Source organism: Dendropsophus ebraccatus, chromosome 2 (genome assembly GCF_027789765.1).
Source record: "Dendropsophus ebraccatus isolate aDenEbr1 chromosome 2, aDenEbr1.pat, whole genome shotgun sequence".
NCBI lineage: Eukaryota > Metazoa > Chordata > Amphibia > Anura > Hylidae > Dendropsophus > Dendropsophus ebraccatus.
The window spans coordinates 11497087-11517886 of NC_091455.1; the positions used below are offsets into that span (position 1 = coordinate 11497087).

General features: G+C 45.2%; 1 protein-coding gene across 3 annotated transcripts in view; it reads right to left on the reverse strand.

The window, feature by feature from the left end:
• SLC45A4 (solute carrier family 45 member 4) overlaps window positions 1-20800 on the reverse strand; it is an 83669-nt gene that overhangs the window by 22935 nt on the left and 39934 nt on the right. The gene's annotated exons all lie outside the window — the stretch shown is intronic.

Consider the following 20800-nt stretch of genomic DNA (forward strand, 5'->3'; position numbering starts at 1 on the left):
ATTGTACTTTGCAATAACAGGCAAAATTTTTTCATAAGGTACACTGCGAAACCAGAAAAAAATTCAATGTGTGGTGAAACTGAAAAAAAAAAACGCATTGCTTTTATTTGAAGGGTATTTTTTCGCCCGATTATCTAATTAGCAGGTACGGCGATCGGACCGTGCCTGCTAATAGCCGCGGTCCTGGGCTACATGCGGCACCCGGGACTGCGGTGGTTCAGAGCACGACCGCCGCACGGCCCCGCTCTGAACACCTGTGGTCCAGGATCGCCTAAGGGTTAACAGTCCCAGAAGGGGGGGGGGAGGAAGAAAGAGAGAGAAGCTCACACACAGATTTTTGTGTCTTCAGCAGAAAGCAGCAGCTGAGAACTGGGGGAAGGAGACTCAGTAGATAATAACAAGTATGGAATAAATTGTAATGGTAGTTTTACACGGAACAATTTATCGTTCGAATCTGCACGATAACTATCGAATTTGAACGATAATCGTACGTGTAAACGCAGCAAACGATCAAGCGACGAGCAAGAAATTGTCATTTTGATCTTTCAACAAGTTCTCAAATCGTCGTTGATCGTTCGCAAAAAATTAGCAGATCGTTTTGTGTAAACATTCTTTCAACGATTTCACCTATGTGTGGGATAGGCTTAAGCGATCGCAAAAGATTTTTCCGTACGATGTATCGTTCCCTCTAAACGCTGATCGTTATAAAAAAAAAAAACATAGTTCATTCAAAATCTTTAATCGTGCGATCGGGCGAATTATCGCCCTGGGCAGCAACATATGAAAGTTTATGTTTGGATGGAATACCCCTTGAAAGGATCTTAAAGAAAGACACAGACTACACACAGTTAATTTCCTCAATTATTATAAATGCAAAGTCAACAACATGGAAATTGCTGAAACGCGTCTTTGTCTAATAGCTTCACTGACATTTGTAAGATTTTCGGCCTGGAGGCAAGAAGACAATGGACTGTGCTGACAAGGTTGAGCTCCGATAGCAGAAGTGAGACATTGAGTATCTGCAGTTCTTGGTTGTGGTGTGTGGTCATAAGACGCGGTCACATGACGGGCTGCGGAGCGAGGGGTTCCAGATCCCTGTATGCAAGGTCACGAACAGCATGGGACATTAAAAAGGGTGCGCTCCATTAGGGGGGTGGTCAGGACTGTGTTCACACGTTGCAGTTGTGTCGTGGTGATTGGAGATTTTTACTCCATAAATACTATTTAAACCATGTTGTTTTTGCTGCAGTACAGTAACTGCAAAGATGTCGCAACACAACTGCAACGTGTGAACGCAGCCAGAATCTCCTTGCACCAGTGCTGCACTCTTCTTTTACCTTGATGGACAGTGAAGGGAATTGTATGATTTGTGTATAGTGCTCCTATGGACTGTGTTAGGCATTCATCCCAGTGTGGCTGAAATGTAATACCATACACAGCCTATAGACAAGAGTGGTGCCATTACTCCTAAATCTCCTACATGTCAGAGGTTTTGATCGGTGGAGGTCGAGACGCCATTTTCATGGCCGCTCCTTGCAGTGAGTAATGTACAAACACATAGATTTTCTATGTATCCTTATGTCACATGCTTGTCTCTTTAGAAGGGGAGCTCCAGTGAATTTTTTTTTTCTTTCAAATCAGCTGGTGTCAGAAAGTTATATAGATTTGTAAATTAATTCTATTTAAAAAATCTCCGGTCTCCCAGTACTTATCAGCTGCTGTATGTTCTGCAGAAGTGGTGTATTCTCTCCAGTGTGACACAGTGCCCTCTGCTGCCACCTCTGTCCATGTCAGGAACTGTCCAGAGCAGGAGAGTTTTTTTTAATGGGGATTTGCTGCTGCTCCGGACAGTTCCTGACATGGACAGAGGTGGCAGCAGAGAGCACTGTGTCAGACTGGAGAAAATACACCACTTCCTGCAGGACATACAGCAGCTGATAAGTGCTGGAAGACTGGAGATTTTTAAATAGAAGTAAAATACAAATCAATGTAATCAACACTAGTTGATTTGAAAGAAAATCTCCTTTAAGGCGAGCTGATTAGATTTGCAGGGTCCTAGCGCTCAGCTGCCTATTTGCTTTATCAATAAGTGGGGGAGGGGCTCAACACTTGAACATGTCCAAAGTTTTTAATAACTTTTACTAAAACATGACCTTTCATTCTACAAGTGCAAGTATTTATAGGTGACAACGTTCAATGGTCGTAATTAGAGATGAGCGAACCGGGTTCGGGTTCGAGTCGATCCGAACCCGATCGTTCGGTATTTGATTAGCTGGGGCTGCTGAAGTTGGATAAAGCTCTAAGGTTGTCTGGAAAACATGGATACAGCCAATGACTATATCCATAATTTCCACATAGCCTTAGGGCTTTATCCAACTTCAGCAGCCACCGCTAATCAAATGCCGAAAGTTCGGGTTCGGATCGACTCGAGCTGCTCCAGGTTCGCTCATCTCTAGTCGTAATTGATCTTTAGACATAAACGTTGTAAGATCCACAAGGGGCTGAGTGTATATGCCACATTATCCATCCCTTTTTTTTGGCACAGGAGATGATGCTGGGGGTGTCTGGAGGCAGGTGACTCCCTAAGGGCCGTATTCCACGGGACGATTATCGTTCGGATAATCGTTCACCCAATTACACGGAACGATGATCGTTACTTATAATGGTCTTGTCGTCGCTATTGCGTTAGTCGCTACTGTGAACAACGTCTTATTTCATGCGAACGATTTGCGAATGAGCAATGATAAAAATAGGGCCAGACTCAATGATTTCTTGTTTGTGTTTATTCGTTAACTGCTGTTCAACCGAACGATTATCGCTTTGTCCTGAACGATTTAGCGATTATCCGAACGATAATCGTCCCGTGGAATAGGGCCCTAACACAGGGGTAGGAAACCTTGGCTCTCCAAAACTACAACTCCCATCATGCATGGACAGCCAAGGTTCCCCATTCCCGCTCTAACACATGCATGCTCCCCCAATGCTACTGCGCATGTATATATGGGGGGGGGGGGCAGCTTCCACTACAGCTCCTCTACTGGCGATCACCAATTTCCCTGACTCCCTATTTACGTCCTATACATATTATGTGATAACAGACACAACCACATTGGTTGTCAACCCTTTTTCCAAAAACAACCAGTGGGGGCAGAGTGACAGGGGTGAGGGGTGGGGGGTGTACTCTTATAATCAGAACAAATAACATTGTATCAAAGTTTTAAATTTAGAATTCCTGTAGCGAGTCTCGGAGACGTCTGGATGGACGCCGACGCCGCTACGTGTGAATATTTTTATAAGCCAAGTCTGGTCCCTTCTCACAGTCCCAGCACCTTCCACCGGGAGGCCGGAACCCGAGCGGAACAGGAACAAACAAAGTGAGCGTCTACGTAGCAGATCTTGTTGACAACATTCCCAAGGAAGCGCTATTATTCCCGGACTTATCAGACTCCACTGGAAACAAATCTATGACCCGTTCCCTGGCACCTCTGATCCTGTTTACCTGGTCTGAAGTCACACCGACCCCCCCGGCCCCCTTACAGTCAATGGCCGTAGCCAGGGGGCCCCGCTGCTGCCACTGAGACTCGACCCGCCTGGGATTTCCCAGTCAGCTCCAAACAAACAGGACATCGCTCATAGTAAATAATTCCTCTTTTCCCCCCCCCCCCCCACCTTCGGTGAAACATCGGCTAACAATAGTGAGAGCAGCTCCAGCCGTGTTTCACAGGAAGTGCTGACTGTGTCGGAGGGTTACGTGAGGTCACGGGGGGCTCACGTGCAGGACGTTCTATCATATTATTCCTGGAAGACACAGATCAGGGGATAGCGAGGAGAATGGTATACGGGGACGGACCCCACAGACAGATAGCGGCAACCTGCTCCTATAATCACCATTGCCACCTTCACCAGGAGCGATGGTGGCTGTCATGTGACCCACACCTGCGTTCTGGACGCCTCTTCCATAGAAGCTCATACGTATTAGATTTGCAGCGGAAATGTTATAGCAACAAATCAGCAATAAAGTCCAAGGGAAATTGTGCAATTTTTGGTGCAGATCTGTCGCTGGAGATTTCCTAATAAGGTTGGGTTTTTTCAGTCCGTTTTTTTTTTCCCATCAAAAAAAAAAAAATAGATGACAAAATGGATGTGTGTGCCTCAGTTTCAATCCATTTTTCCATTGATTTCCATTAGAAAACAAAATGGATCAAAAAACGCATCAACCACTCTTGTGTATGCTGGAAAAAAAAGGGGGGGGGGGTGCCTTTATTCATCATTTCTTTTGCATAAAATGGATGAAAAAAAAAAAAAAAAAAAAAAATGGAATGCAGAAACGCAGTGTGAACTCGGCCTAATCCAAAAAGCACACCAAAAAGCCAATATTTAGGAGCAATCTGCAATACTTTGTTATTACGCTAGTATTTGGTAGTGATGTGCGGAGTTGGCGGAATATTCAGGTTCGGCAGTTTAGTATTTTACTCCTGGTGTCTGGAGAAGTTGGATGCCGCCCTAGGGAGTCTTGATTAGAGATGAGCGAACCGGGTTTGGGTTCGAGTCCATCCGAACCCAAACGTTCGGCATTTGATTAGCTGGGGCTGCTGAACTTGGATAAAGCTCTAAGGCTGTCTGGAAAACATGGATACAGCCAATGACTATATCCATGATTTCCACATAGCCTTAGGGCTTTATCCAACTTTAGCAGCCACCGCTAATCAAATGCCGAAAGTTCGGGTTCGGATGGACTCCAGCATGCTCCAGGTTCGCTCATCTCTAGTCCTGATGAATAAAGCCTATAGTTGGATCCATGTTTTCCAGGACTCCCAAGGGCGGCCTCCAACTTCTTCAATTGCCGGGAGTCGTCGGGTTTGGAGAACGCTGCTGAACCCAAACAGGCAACTGCGCTGAAAACAGTGGAGTCAGAGGTCCGGTCAAATATAAGCTGTTCCTTTACTGCAACGAATGGGCAGCGGGGCATGCATGAGAGCGCAGCTGCGGCTGAAACATCGCACTTTTCTAATAAAGAAACTGTGAACAGAGCGCAGGGACTCTGTGATGGGGATTCAGCGCTCCGCGTGGATGGTGTCCAGTGCTGGCTTTTCCATCTGGTAACAGGATCACTACATGGGGTATACAGTAATCTGTAAGAGGTATACAGTAATCTATAGGGGATATACAGTAATATACAGAGGCATATGGTAATCTATAGTGGTATACAGTAATCTATAGAAGCATACAGTAATCTGTAGGGGCATACAGTGATCTATGGGGATATACAGTAATCTATAGAAGCATACAGTAATCTGTAGGGGGTATACAGTAATCTATAGGGGTATACAGTAATCTATAGGGGCGTACAGTAATCTATAGAAGCCTAGTTATCTATAGGGGTATACAGTAATCTATAGAGGGTATACAGTAATCTGTAAAATGTATACAGTAATCTATAGGGGATATACAGTAATATACAGAGGCATATGGTAATCTATAGGGGTATACAGTAATCTATAGAAGCATACAGTAATCTGTAGGGGCATACAGTAATCTATAGGGGCATACAGTAATCTATAATGGTATACAGTAATCTATAATGGTATACGGTAATCTATAGGGGCATACAGTAATCTATAGGGGTAAACAGTAATCTATAGGGGTATACAGTAATCTATAGGGGGTATACAGTAATCTATAGTGGCGTACAGTAATCTGTAGGGGCGTACAGTAATCTGTAGGGGCGTACAGTAATCTGTAGGGGTGTACAGTAATCTATAGGGGCATACAGTAATCTGTAGGGGGTATACAGTAGTCTATAGGGGTATACGGTAATCTATAGGGCTATACAGTAATCTATAATTGTATACAGTAATCTATAGAAGCATACAGTAATCTGTAGGGGCATACAGTAATCTATGGGGATATACAGTAATCTATAGAAGCATACAGTAATCTGTAGGGGTATACAGTAATCTATAATGGTATACGGTAATCTATAGGGGCATACAGTAATCTATAATGGTATACAGTAATCTATAGGGGCATACAGTAATCTATAGGGGTATACAGTAATCTGTAGGGGGTATACAGTAATCTATAGTGGTATACAGTAATCTATAGGGGCGTACAGTAATCTGTAGGGGGGTACAGTAATCTGTAGGGGTATACAGTAATCTATAGAAGCATACAGTAATCTGTAGGGATATACAGTAATCTATAGGAGTATACAGTAATCTATAGAAGCCTACAGTAATTTGTAGGGGTATACAGTAATCTATAGGGGCATACAGTAATCTATAGGGGCATACAGTAATCTATAGGGGCGTACAGTAATCTATAGGGGTATACAGTAATCCATTTTGCCACTACTGTCAGACACTAAAGAGCTGAAACAGGTTTTAATGCAGAAACTCTGTAGTGTTCCGGCCCTTATGCGGACTATAGCTATAGCATACAGGGGCCCTAGTTTATGGAAAAACCTGGGGCCCATGGTGCTGTTAATCCGCCAGTGCTGTACTAATAGCTTCCGAGCCTGAACAGGGTGAAGTGCAGGGTTATAGGGAGAAAATGGGAGAGAATATAGTGTACCAGGGGTGAGAACCCAGCGGCAGCCATCACTGGTGCTCAATGTACAGTAAGGTCCCCCTGATGATGATACACCCTGATGAAGATACATCCTGACAACTTCCTCTCTATGATTGAGAGATGGAGCCAAGATGTGAACGGCCGCATTTCAAAGCTTATTGATTCAACGTCCTTGAGAAAAAAGCAACAGGGTGACAGGCGGGAATAATGGGACGACTGTGCTGCAGAGACAAGGACAAGAAGGGCCGTTCACATCAGATGATCCTCATCACAGGACGCTCCTCCTCACACTAATAACCTACAGTGTGTGCCACAGCCTGTATACCTGCATGGAATATGGAATTAAAGGGGAACTCCACTATACAATGTATGACTGTTATAGGCTGCCCTCCACTCGTGAGAATCTTTGGACAGGAGACCATCCATCTACCTATCGTCCATCTCTATAGACAGAGGGAAAGTGGTAAGAGATCCATCAATCTATTCCTGCAGAAGCTCCACCTCTTATTCTCTCTGCAGAACCTATAGGATGACTTATACATTATGGCTGACAGGACATGCTGGTACTTGTAGTCTTGCAGCAGCTGGAGAGACAGGTGGGAGACCACAGACCCTCTAATACGGTAGTCAGTAGATCCGCAGTCGGCCTGGGGGGACGCTACAGCTTATAGTCATCAGAATGGCGGCTGGTTCAGGATACATGCACACAGACTCCCAAGCTGATTCCATGTCGGAATCTACACAAAATCCATAGCCCAAGGATTTCAATGAGGATTCATGTTTTCATACTGAGAAAATCTGCACTGTATGAATTACAACAAAGACTTTACAAAGAATCCAACACAGAATATAGATTTTTTTTAATAGAAGTTACAAATCTAACATTTTCCAGTACTTATCAGCTGCTATATGTGCTGCAGGAAGTGGTGTATTCTCTCCAGTCTGACACAGTGCTCTCTGCTGCCACCTCTGTCTATGTCAGCAGCAAATCGTCATAGAAAACCTCTCCTGTTCTGGACAGTTCCTGACATGGACAGAGGTGGCAGCAGAGAGCACTGTGTCAGACTGGAGAGAATACACCACTTCCTGCAGGACATACGGCAGCTGATAAGTACTGGAAAACATTAGATTTGTAACTTCCGTTAAAAAAATAAAAAATTATGTTCTGTGTTGGATTATTTGTAATGAAAGACTGGAGATTTTATTATTATTTTTTTTTATAGAATTAAATTACGACTCTCTGGCACTTTCCAGCCCCAGTCGATTTGAAAGAAAAAAAAAAATTTGGTGAACAACCCCTTTAAATCTGTGTGAACGCAGCCTATGGGTATCATGCTGATGCAGTAATGTAAAGACGTCTATCATAGTGACAGGTTCCCTTTAAATCTGCAGTAAGTGAATGAGAGCGGGGCTGATCAATCTGCTTAATGCATCCTCACGACGGGTGAAACAATCTGCGTCTCTCTGGTGAAGATGCCGTCTGTGTGCGGAGTGCTGATACAGGAGAGGACGTTGATGGATCACCCCGTCCACGTGATGCTACTACATCAATACACTACAGCAAAGTCCTATAGATATTACTCAAGAAGCTGTCAGCCAATCAGGTGTGAGCGTTCTGCTGGATACTGACGCAGGAGGAGGGCGGCCGTGAATACAGAGTACTGTCAGTGTATGCAGGTCACGTCTTCAGAGGACACAGAGCCCACCACCTTTCCTCAGATCTTCACACAGCTTCTATATATGGCAACGGCCAAAGACTGAAGACCAAGCTAAGCGGGGGGCCAGACCCAGCGGGGTGACTACAATAACAAAACCGCAACCATGCTCTGATCTGGAACATTGTGTCATCTCCCGGGATCCACTGAAAGAAGCGGTGGAGATTTCAAGTTCCCAACTTACGCAACTTTGTTTATATCCAGAGGGTAAAAACCCAGGAGTACTCAGGCAAAAAAAAAAAAAAAAATCTTTCAAAACAACTTGTAGATTTGTAATTTACTTTTATTTAAAAAAGCTCCAGTCTTCCAGTACTTATCAGCTGCTGTATGTCCTGCAGGAAGTGGTGTGTTCTTTCCAGTCTGACACAGTGCTCTCTGCTGCCGCCTCTGTCTACGTTAGGAACTGTCCAGAGCAGCAGCAAATCCCCATAGAAAACCTCTCCTGCTCTGGACAGTTCCTGACATGGACAGAGGTGGCAGCAGAGAGCACTGTGTCAGACTGGAAAGAATACACCACTTCCTGCAGGACATACAGTAGCTGATAAGTACCGGAAAAACATAGCTGCTTTCTTCAAAAAACAGCGCCACACCTGATCCATGTGGTATTACAACTCTGTTCCATTAAATTTAATAGAATGCGGACCCGTGATCCAGAGGTCCTGCACGCGGTACATGAGGCAATATGGTTTGATCAAATTATATACCAACACCCTGGCGTTTGTCTTTAAATGTAGCCGAGAGGCATTAGTGTCAGCCACAGGTGTGATGTGCAGGCGCGCCTTTCTCTCCATGTCGTATTTTACTTGTCTCCCTTTTCTGAGTGTTTGCACTCCTCCTTTATAAGACCCATGTAACCCTCATCAGCAGGAAGCACCTGTGCACACATGGCAAGTACCTCCTATTCTTCCCATTCTACCTGCAGGAGCAATGGTGAGTAGTAAGACCATGTTCACACTTGTGTTGCTTGGCAGCCGCTTTCTCTGCCGGCAGCGCCTGCTGGTTTTGGGGGGTCCTTTGGGTTTGGTCCTGTGACATTGCGGTTGCAGGGCCATTGTGTGGCTTCCCTTCCCTGCTGACACTTGCTCTGCAGGGTTGGCGGTCGCTGACCAACAGTGTTTGTTTAGTGTAGGGACTCATGAGCCAGAGGACCTGCACGTGGTATATGGGGCAATATGGTTTGATCAAATTATATACCAACATCCTGGCGTTGATTTTTTTTTTAAATGTAGCCGAGAGGCATTAGTGTGAGTTACAGCAGCTCCTTTCTCTCTCAATGTCATTAAGTTTAATAGAAATAAGCTCAGTACCATACAAACTGGGGACAAGAGCAACCATGTCTCCTTAATCTAGCAATCCCCCTTAAATGTGATATGTTGGTAATTAATTCACCAAAAATAACTCCTTGCCTCAGAAAGAGAGCCCTAAAGTCTCACCTCCTCAAATATGTTGCCTGTGGTAACAAGAATTCTATCTCGAGTAAAAGCTAGGTCAGTACAGAACACAGGAGATGGGGATGGGGCTTGTGTAGTATGGTATGTGAGCATAGAGAATGCACCTGAGAATGCCTGGGCTGTATACTCTACCTACAAGCTGATCCAGTCTGCCTCCTGAAGAGGATCCATACTGTTCCTGAAGGGTAAATCAAGGCTTCTTTCTCTCACCAACCATAAAGCATACCTACTGCTGTATGTGCACAGGACCACAGTATCATCTCCTCCTCCCTTCTACCTTCTACCTTTATATGGTCTTCATCAGCAGAAAAGTGCTTTGTATAACCCCTTGTGTAACCCCTTGTGTTACTTTCCTTTCTGTTCCCATAGCACCTTTAAAAGTCAGAGCATCAGTAACCCCTTCTCCTTTCACATACCATCAATACTAGTGCAAATCCTCAGCACAGTGCGAGCTTGTTCAGCGCACTACCAGAATTATACCATAGTGGAGAAGGTTAGATGCTGAGCAGTGACTGGCTAGGCAATTAAGGGAAGAAGTACCTGAGTGTGTACTGCGGGCAAATAGGGATGTAGAGAATGAGAAGAAGCTATGCACAATGGAGTCGTCTCAATAACAGTGGCAAGGGCAAATCAGCTCGTCAGCAGTCTTAAAATGAATGTAAGATCAGGCTGGGGGTGATGCACTGGAGGCGGACCAACCCACCCCCAGTGGGAGGAAACCCCCGCCCTCTATGATACAGCTCCATTGAAACTAATAGAGCCATATCAGATGAGTTTCCTCCCACTGGGGGTGGGTCGGCCTGCCTCTAGTGCATCACCCCCAGCCTGATGGTAAATTCACTTTAAGGATTTTTAGGTGTCTGGCTAAACCCGCTTAATTCCAGCAGGATCAGCTGACTGACCTTCCCATCAACAGATGCTTGGATGGACCATAGTTAAACATGCTGGTCCATTTACACAGAAAGATTATCTGACAGATTATCTGCCAAAGATTTGAAGCCAAAGCCAGAAACAAACTATAAACAGAGACCAGGTCATAAAGGAAACAGATTTTTTTTATCTGTTCAAACTCATTCCTGGCTTTGGCTTCAAATCTTTGTGTAAATGGACCCTAACTGCCCGATCCCTTTTGTCCTCAGATTGATTAGCCCCTAGCAGTGGCTTACCTCACACTTCCCCACCTGATTCTCGTTTGTACAGAGATGCAGAATCCTCATTGAAGTCAGTGGAGGGGTTATACAGGGTTTACACGGAACAATTATCGTTTGAATTTGCACGATAACGATCGAATTCGAACGATAATCGTACGTGTAAACGCAGCGAACGATCAAACAACGAGCGAGAAATCGTTCATTTTGACCTTACAACATGTTCTTAAATTGTCGTTAGCAAAAAATTTGCAGATCGTTCCGTGTAAACAGTCATTCACAGATTTAACCTACTGTATGTGTGAGATCGGCAAAAGCGATCGCAAAACAATTTTTCCGTATGATATATCGTTCAGTCTAAACGCTGATCGTTAAAAAAAAAAATAGTTACTTCGAAATCTTTCATCGTACGATTGGGCGAATTATCGCTACGTGTAAACCCAGCATTACACATGGATGTCAGTGCCACATACATCCTGAAATACTCTGCACAGAGTTGATTTATTCCATTGCCAAACAAAAGTAAGACGCCCCCTACTGACACGGCCTTAACATCAGGTGGCCAAAAAGTGGATTAAATAAGACACCTGCTTTGCCAAATCCATGGCAGAGATATAAAATATAAGGATAGCCACCCATCCCCCCATCTGTTACAAGTGTATCCAGAATAATCAAGGCTCTTGGCTAATAGATGGCACCTGCCCTGATACACTGTAACAAACCAGAGAGAGAGCGGAGCTGGTGCGGTGTCCCCCACAGGGGATGGTCTAGACTGGATGCACAGGTAGCAACCCCCCAGCTGTGAGCAGTATCAGCACTGACAGCAGGTAGAGACTTTGCACGATTCATGGAAAACCAAGGTATACAGTCATTTACATAACTTTGTTCCTAATTAAGAGTCATTTACACCTTTAAGCCTTAAAGGGGACTTACACATATATGAATCAGAATTTATTTTCTGTGAGCCTTGGATAACAGAGCATAAAGCTATTACTTGTTGTCCATTGGCAGACGTCACCTAACCATGTTGTTAGGGGGTCCTCTGCCTCATGGTCCAGGCATGATGGGGACTGTAGTTGTGTAACAGCTGGAGGCCACACGTTCCCCATCAGACATAGTTTATTCGGTGTAGACGGAAAAGTTCTTCACTATTTCCATCCAGCCGCAGGTGAGACTGATCCCTGCTCGGCCCCCCAGTGATGAGACCCGATCCGTGTGTTAGGAGCGCTCCCTGGTGAAACGTGATCCTTGTTTTGCACATTTATAGAGAGGCTGCTGCCAGTCACCAGGGGCCCAGACCCCTCCAATACTGTGACACATACGGCTACGACCAGGAATCAGTCAGAAGACGCCTTGCAGCCAGCCCTGCACTGACTAAACATCTCATAGAGCACATTATTTAAAGGGATAGTCCACCCAAGATCAAAATAGAATTATCATCAATACCCTAAAAGGCAGTCAGCTTCTCAGAGACTAAACAGCCCGGACCGCAGACTGACACACTGCAACCAAACGCCGGAGAGATGTATCCATCTGTATCCGCAGCCGAGAGCAGGACTAGCTATGTACAATGTATCAGTCTGGAGCTCACAGAGCATTGTCTACACTGGATACAGCTGAGAGCAGGACTAGCTATGTACAATGTATCAGTCTGGAGCTCACAGAGCATTGTCTACACTGGATACAGCAAGGAGCAGGACTAGCTATGTACAATGTATCAGGCTACAGAGATCACAGAGCATTGTCTACACTGGATACAGCTGAGAGCAGGACTAGCTATATACAATGTATCAGTCTGGAGCTCACAGAGCATTGTCTACACTGCATACAGAGCAGGACTAGCTATGTACAATGTATCAGTCTATAGAGCTTACAGAGCATTGTCTATACTGGATACAGCAAGGAGCAGGACTAGCTATGTACAATGTATCAGTCTGGAGCTCACAGAGCATTGTCTACACTGCATACAGAGCAGGACTAGCTATGTACAATGTATCAGTCTGGAGCTCACAGAGCATTGTCTACACTGCATACAGAGCAGGACTAGCTATGTAGAATGTATCAGTCTGAAGCTCACAGAGCATTGTTTACACTGGATACAGCTGAGAGCAGGACTAGCTATGTACAATGTATAAGTCTGGAGTCTAGGCTGTAGAGCTCACAGAGCATTGCCTACACTGGATACAGCAGAGAGCAGGACTAGCTATGTACAATGTATCAGTCTGGAGCTCACAGAGCATTGTCTATACTGGATACAGCTGAGAGCAGGACTAGCTATGTACAATGTATCAGTCTGGAGCTCACAAGAGCATTGTCTACACTGGATACATCTGGGAGCAGTAATCGTTATGTACAATGTATCAGTCTGGAGAGCTCACAGAGCATTGTATATTCTGAGAGCAGTAATCTACAGGGTCACTGACCAGACAGTAATTAGTCGGATCTATCAGAAAGTTGTAGAATGTTTTGTGTATTTCTTTATATTAAAGCAGAAAACTCCTTTAAATGTTATGTAAGCCTCTTAAGGGTACAAACACACACGGCGTATACGCTGCAAATTAGATCTAAATAACTGAACACAGAATCAAATCTGCTGCGTATACGCTGTGTGTGTTTGTACCCTAAAGGCTGATGTCCCCTACCTGAGCACGTCATACACACAGAGATGCCCCATGTATGTGCCCTATTAGCCCTGCACGCAGATGCCCTTGGGGCCAGATAGTATTCCGGCCGCTCACCCAGACAAGGTCAGGAACATCCACAGCAGCAGTTTACAGGCAGGAATTAACACGTAACCATCCCCATACTAAACATGGCATGGGCTGGCCACCAGGTATGTGTGCTATGACAGTCTCCTGCCAGCCGGGGGCCCCGCCTGCAGCTACAGACCGGACTGATTGATTACAAAGAATCCCTGTCGCCTGCTCCTACTGACCTGATATACGGTGAGCCCCGGCTTCTCATCATAGTCATGTCATTATATACATCCAGACCTGTACAAATCTATACACAAAAGAGCCAGACCACCATCCTGACAGGTAGGTTATGGGTGCGATACACTGTAGCAGACCCTCAGAACAGGAGGGAGGTTACAGGAGCAGCTGCAGACGTGGATTAGGCTTCCCAGGGCTGCTGGATATAAATCAGAAGACTTTCTATTCATTGACAGCTAGCAGAGATCTTTAAAGTTTTTTCATGAATTGAAACAAAAAGTAATAAAATCTAAATATAAGAGGCATTCCCACGATTGGAATCACAGAACTCCCAACCTCATAATAATAGCCGCACAGCTGTGACAGTACTGTAACACGAAGATTTAGAGGGGTAGTTAACCCAACAACCCAACAACTTTTCTTTCAAATTAACAAAGTGCCAGAGATTTGTAATTTACTTCTATTAAAAAAAAATAAAAATCTCAAGTCCAGTATTTATCAGCTGCTATATGTCCTGCAGGAAGTGGTGTATTCTTTCCAGTCTGACACAGTGCTCTGAACAGTTCCTGACATGGACAGAGGTGGCAGCAGAGAGCACTGTGTCAGACTGGAAAGAATCCACCACTTCCTGCAGGACATACAGCAGATAATAAGTACTCGAAGACTGGAGACTTTTAATAGAAATAAATTACAAGTCTCTGTCACTTTTTGGAACCAGTTGATATTAAAGTGTCCCTGTTGAATTTTTTATTTTTTTTTGCAGAAATCGATAGTCCAGGCGATTTTAAGAAAATTTGTAATTGGGTTTATTAGGCAAATCTGCCATTATCTGCATTCATAGAGACTTTCCCCAGGTCCCCCCTCCTCTCTCTCTCATTCACTGCTCATTATCAGGAAATCTCGACTCTTTTACATCAGTCGGGCCCTGTGTAACCTATGGAGAGGGGAGGAGGGAGATTAGTCACCAGCAGAAAACAAAGCATTGCACAGCAGGACCTGTGTGAAAGCCAGTATTCAGAGGTCAGAGCTGACTTCAGAGGAGATAGGCCGGTGATGTAGCTGTAAATTAACTCTTTGTTGTCCTGTTTTGGTGCCTCATCTCCCTCCACCCCTCCCCATAGAAAAAAGCAAAGACGGGGGGGGGGGGGGGGGAGCTTCAAACTGCTTTTTCATGATAAAAATGCATTTTTCGGCTAATAAAACCAATTACAAAGTTTCTTAAAATCACCTGAACTATTGATTGATGATGATAGCTCTTATGGACCATGCATGGACTGTATGAATGCCCCCTAAGAGGGTGCAGGTCTTGGCGGCTGAGCTGTTAATTTAACGTGACTTTATATCAATGGCCGTCAGCCTGTATACACTGCCCCTGACCTGTATACTCCACATAACTGTCATATCTGCCACTAGTTTAGATCTGGACGTACAAGGTGCGGAGACAAGGCATCCTGGTTACATGAGCCGAGGTGTCGCTGAGAGTGGCCGGCTGTGGGAACGACAACAAAATACCAGAGATAACAACGGGGCCGTGGGAGAGGAGGTCGCTGGCAGTCATATACACGGCCCCGCACCACCTCCTCTGATCAGCTGCTATAGGGAAAGCTGGGTGACCTCCAATATGGTTCAACCACAGCAATCACCCAGCTTTCCCAGAGTCCAGAATGATCAATATACTGCCAGATCTGTCTCACCTAAACCTGGTGATGTTAGGGTACTATTACACGGAACGATAATCGGCCCGATTCGGCCGATTATCGCTCCGTGTAATTAATACAACGATCAGCTGATGACAACGATCATCGGCTGATCGTTGATATAGGTTTAAACCTATAATTGTCGTGCACCGACCGCACATCGCTGCGTGTAATAGCGGTGAGCGGCCGGCGACTGACAATATAAAACTACCTGTCCAGGCTGCAGGGCTCCTCTTGCGGTCTTCTCCCCGGGTCCCGCGCGCTCTAGCTTCAAAGCGGCCTGTCTGAGCTGAACGATGCCCCTGCTTGTTTAACCATAAACGGGCCGTTTAGTAGGCAGAGTAAACAAGCGCCGATCTAGCAGATTGGCGCTCGTTTACAGTTATTATCAGGCCTTCATTGGACCGTGTAATAACACCCTTAGTGGCGCTGACCTGCGTATGGGCGACCCCCATACTGTGAGTGGAGAAAAAAAAAAGAGTTCACAAGTAGGGGAGGGGGATTAGAGAAGAGAGCGTTCAATGAACTCCTATGTGTATGGCCACGTATAGGCACTAACAGGGGAGGTAAGCTGCTGCGAGAGAAAACTACATGGGACAGAGGAGTCTGGCAGCGGCTTTCTATTCTCTTCCCATACAAATCTGTATAACTTTCTTGATTATACAGTTGAATAAAAAAAAATATTAAATATCTGGAGTACCTCTTTAAATAAAGCTGGGAGAAGAACACCCCTAAATGCTTCTCACTGCAAGAAACCGTCTCCATAAACTTACAACTGATCTGAATACCCAGACCCCACTAAGAAAACTTTGTAAAACTTTTAAAAAGTTATTTTTTTTTTTTTATTTTTTTTTAAGCGACAGAGCCCATATAAAGTTTATTTAGTTACCCACTGCAAGCACAGGGCCCACCATCATACAATAAAGCATTACTCTGCTGATCCAGAATAAAGCTGATGCTGGGCAGGGCCGTTACTGTACATTTAGTGAAAGACAACCATTGTGGGAGCACTTCCGATAATAGATCCGACTATAAAAGATCACAGAGAAGGAACAGAACCGGCTACGTGTGATATGGGGGCACAGTGCTGGGTGGGACATGGTGGCGGCTTTGCCAACTTCATCTGTATCATTGTGTTGGCGATTCACACCCCCTTCTTGTTCAGGGCTCCCAATAGAAATGTGTTCTAGTTGAAAGGAACTCGGGGCACCTGATAAGAGACTACACTGCTGCAGTGGAAAATTCCAGCACTCGCACAGCGCTATCATGACTCATTGTTTTCTGGATTACACAAAGCTGCCATTGCAACACTGAACGTGCCAGATCATAACCGGCATTAATATGCAACCCTCGTGCTATCTAATCACTGGAGTCATAAGGAAGAATAAGGAGGGGGGTAATAAGGAACGTCCATCATTGTGCAAGATCAAATGCTATCACAGGTGAACTCCACCTCCAGTGATCTAATGGTATCAGGCAGACAGATCAGAAGATCGCTGGGGATCAGTCAGAGAGGACACCCACCTGCTGTCACCTATCACCACAGTGCTCAAGGGCGCCACATCCTGCGTGATGACTCAGATTGTAGGGAGATTAAAGATTATAAAATGAGTCACTTATTATCACTATAATTACTAAGGTACATCCTGTATTATACTCCAGAGCTGCGCTCACTATTCTGCTGGTGGGGTCACTGTACATACATTACATTACTGATCCTGAGTTACATCCTGTATTATACTCCAGAGCTGCACTCACTATTCTGCTGGTGCGGTCACTGTGTACATACATTACTGATCCTGAGTTACATCCTGTATTATACTCCAGAGCTGCACTCACTATTCTGCTGGTGGGGTCGCTGTGTACATATATTACATTACTGATCCTGAGTTACATCCTGTATTATACTCCAGAGCTGCACTCACTATTCTGCTGGTGGGGTTGCTGTGTACATACATTATAGTACTGATCCTGCATTATACTCCAGACCTGGCCCCTACCTTAGAGGTCACCTTGGGCACAGACTATTAGCACATCACCAATTCGATCACTGTGACTTGGGTTTCACTTTGGCATTCCTCCCCCCCTCCATGACTACTACATGTTGTGCTTGGGGAGAGGAGGATTTGCAGTTTTCAGCTCTGGATGATACAGAACGGAAGCCGTGATGTGACCCCCATCATCCCTGCTGAATGTGCTATACATAGGGGGCACAGTCTAATACCAGAACTAACATACAAGCAGTTGGTATGAGAGGGCAGCGGGCAGCCTCAGTGACTGGGCCAGCACACAACGCCCCCCGCACGCCCCCTGTAAGGACACCGCCAGCTCCGGAGGGGATCACATTCACAGATGCCGGCACACAGGGGATCAGGTCTCTCGGCTATTCTGACCTGATGGGTTGCAGCATTTTCCACACCGGATAATGAAAGCAACTTATTAACTTGTGCGAGCTGCCAGGAGGGACTGTGTGTAACACAAGGATCACCTATGGCAGCGGCAGGAGCGGCGTTTTGGCCTTGACATGGCAGATAACCGACAGTGATAAAAATGAATTGGTCTTTGGTGCCAGCACAGGGTGTCACAGCTCTCCGAGGCCCCGGAGACAATGCTCCCTCTCTGCTACGTGTCAGTCTGTACTGCACTTCTAGCATTCTATTCATGAACCAGGAAGCTCAGGATGAACAGAGTTATAGGCTCTACTCAATATAAGTGACATGGATAGGTGTCTGGCAGCGGCTTACTCTCTTCTTTCCATTGATGACATGTGAACGCTCTCCTGAGTAAGGGAATGTGCACACTATGGAATCCTGGCGAATCACCCACCGCAGATTCCGCAGCCGCACGCATATCCGCCCCGCCATAGACTCCATTCTATGCACAGGCAGAACCCGTTCACTCTTCAGGATGAGCATATAAGGTCTACGTAATAGGCGGAGAGCACACGGGGACGAGCAGCAGAATCCGCCGCCAGTCCTTTGCCCGTTTTCCACAGTGTGCACATACTCTGAGCGTGTACGTGTTCGGTGGATGAGAAGGGACGGCTGTCAATCAAATCATGGTCCAGCCAACTGTTTACAGGGGTGTTCTGCAACCTGTAGCACTCTCCCCCATCAAGGCATGCTGGGAGTTGTAGTTCTGCAGCAGCTAGAGAGCCGCAATTGCACAGAACTTGATGCCCACTGCCACGGTTAATATTTACCCAGCATTCCAGGCACAGGTATGTGACCCCGTGCCATCATCCCGTCCATCTTCAAGAATCTATAGTGGAAGTTCAGCCCCAGGTTACAAAGTCCTGGCTTCTCAGCTCTGTGCACAGCCAAGGAGCAGAAGTTACTTTCCACTAAGGACTATGGACTTCTGTGAGGGCTCTATAACACGGGACGATTATCGTGCCAAAAAACATTATATCATTCAAATTAAAAAGATAATCGTTACATGTGTCAATCGCATCTTTTGAATGGACACTAAAATGGTTAGCTAATCATTCGGAGTCTGTTTACAAGGAGCGATTATTGCGATATACACCAGGGATGGGTAACCTTCGGCCCTCCAGCTGTTGAAAACTAAAATTCCCATCAGCTGTCCAGGCATGATAGCAATTGTAGTTTTGCAACAGCTGGAGGGCTAAATATTCCCCATCTCTACTACAGACCAAGGATGCAGCCCTCCAGGTGATATGAACTGTACTTTTGCAATATGCCAGGACAGCTGGTGTAGCATGATGAGAGTTGTAGTTTTGCAACAGCTGGAGGGCCAAAGGTTCCCGATCCCTGCAGTTTCTGTGCATTATTAACACAAGGCTGGACAAGGCTGCTTTAAAAAGAGATGTCCCCGATGTGTGACCATGTTCACACGGCATTTTTCTGCGTGCAGTTTGATGCATAATCTAATGTGTAAATGTGTCCTACTGATTTCGATAGGAAACATGCAGCATTTGCCGTGCAAAATAAGCAAAAGTTGTGTGCATTGACGTATTACTGTATGGGTCCGACACATCCATTGAAATCAATGGGAGCACTAAGTGACATCCTAACACCAGATGTATAGATCAAAATGTCTTAATCCGGCACAACCACGCCAAACCGATGCAGTGCCATATTGCAGCCTATGGAGCACCAGATGAGGTTGCAACCAGCATTCCCTTTCAGGGTGGCTCCGGATCACTGGATATGTGTGAACCAAGCCTTACCTGCTACTGGGCCCACAGCTCCACTCCAATAGGATGAGATACACAGATGTGACAGATACAGAGGCATCAGGGGCGTAACTAGGATTAACGGGGCCCCATAGCAAAAAACTGTATGGGGCCCTCATATTCATATATATATATTATATATATATATATATATATATATATATATATATATATATATATATATATATACACACACACACACACACACACACACACACACACTCGGTGATGTGGCGTATTAGGAGCCTCATGGTTATATACATAGGTGCAGGAGCACACTACCTTTTGCTTAACCCTTTATTTACTGCAGTGTGTAAGTGACCCAGTATTCACATACATACATGCCGCAACACAAACAAAGGGTTATTGCAGAAGACAATTAGCTCTCTCCTTGCTACTCCTGCACTGATAACCTATGACTTCTGAGCTCCTGCAGGGGTCAGGGGTTATCAGAGAGCTAATTGTCTTGAGCTTATATTAACCCTTTTTTGTGTTGCAGCATGTAAGAGAACACTGGGTCACTTACACACTGCAGTACATAAGGGGTTAAGCAAAAGGACACAGGAGGCTCTTATCTTCCCTGGGTCCCCTCCCTCCACGGGCCCCATAGCAACCGCCTTCCCTGCCTCTACAGTAGCTACGCCACTGAGAGGCATCACCCCTTTATTCAGCCAATGGATAGGGGGGCCCCTACAACTCAACACTGTAGGCTATTTTTAGGAAATCCTGTTGAAACTAGTTTAAGAACCAATTAAAAAATACCAAAATTATATAACAGTAGTAAATAAAATTATAAAAGAAAAAAGAAAAAAAAGAAAAGATTCTTTCAAATCAACTGGTGCCAGAAAGTGTGAGATTTGTAATTTACTTCTATTACTAGTACTTATCAGCGGCTGTATGTTCTGGAGGAAGTGGTGTATTCTCTCTAGTCTGGAGAGCAGGATTTGCTGCTGCTCTGGACAGTTCCTGACATGGACAGAGGTGGCAGCAGAGAGCACTGTGTCAGGCTGGAAAGAATACACCACTTCCTGCAGGACATACAGCAGCTAATAAGTACTAGGAGACTGGAGATTTTTAAATTTAAAAAA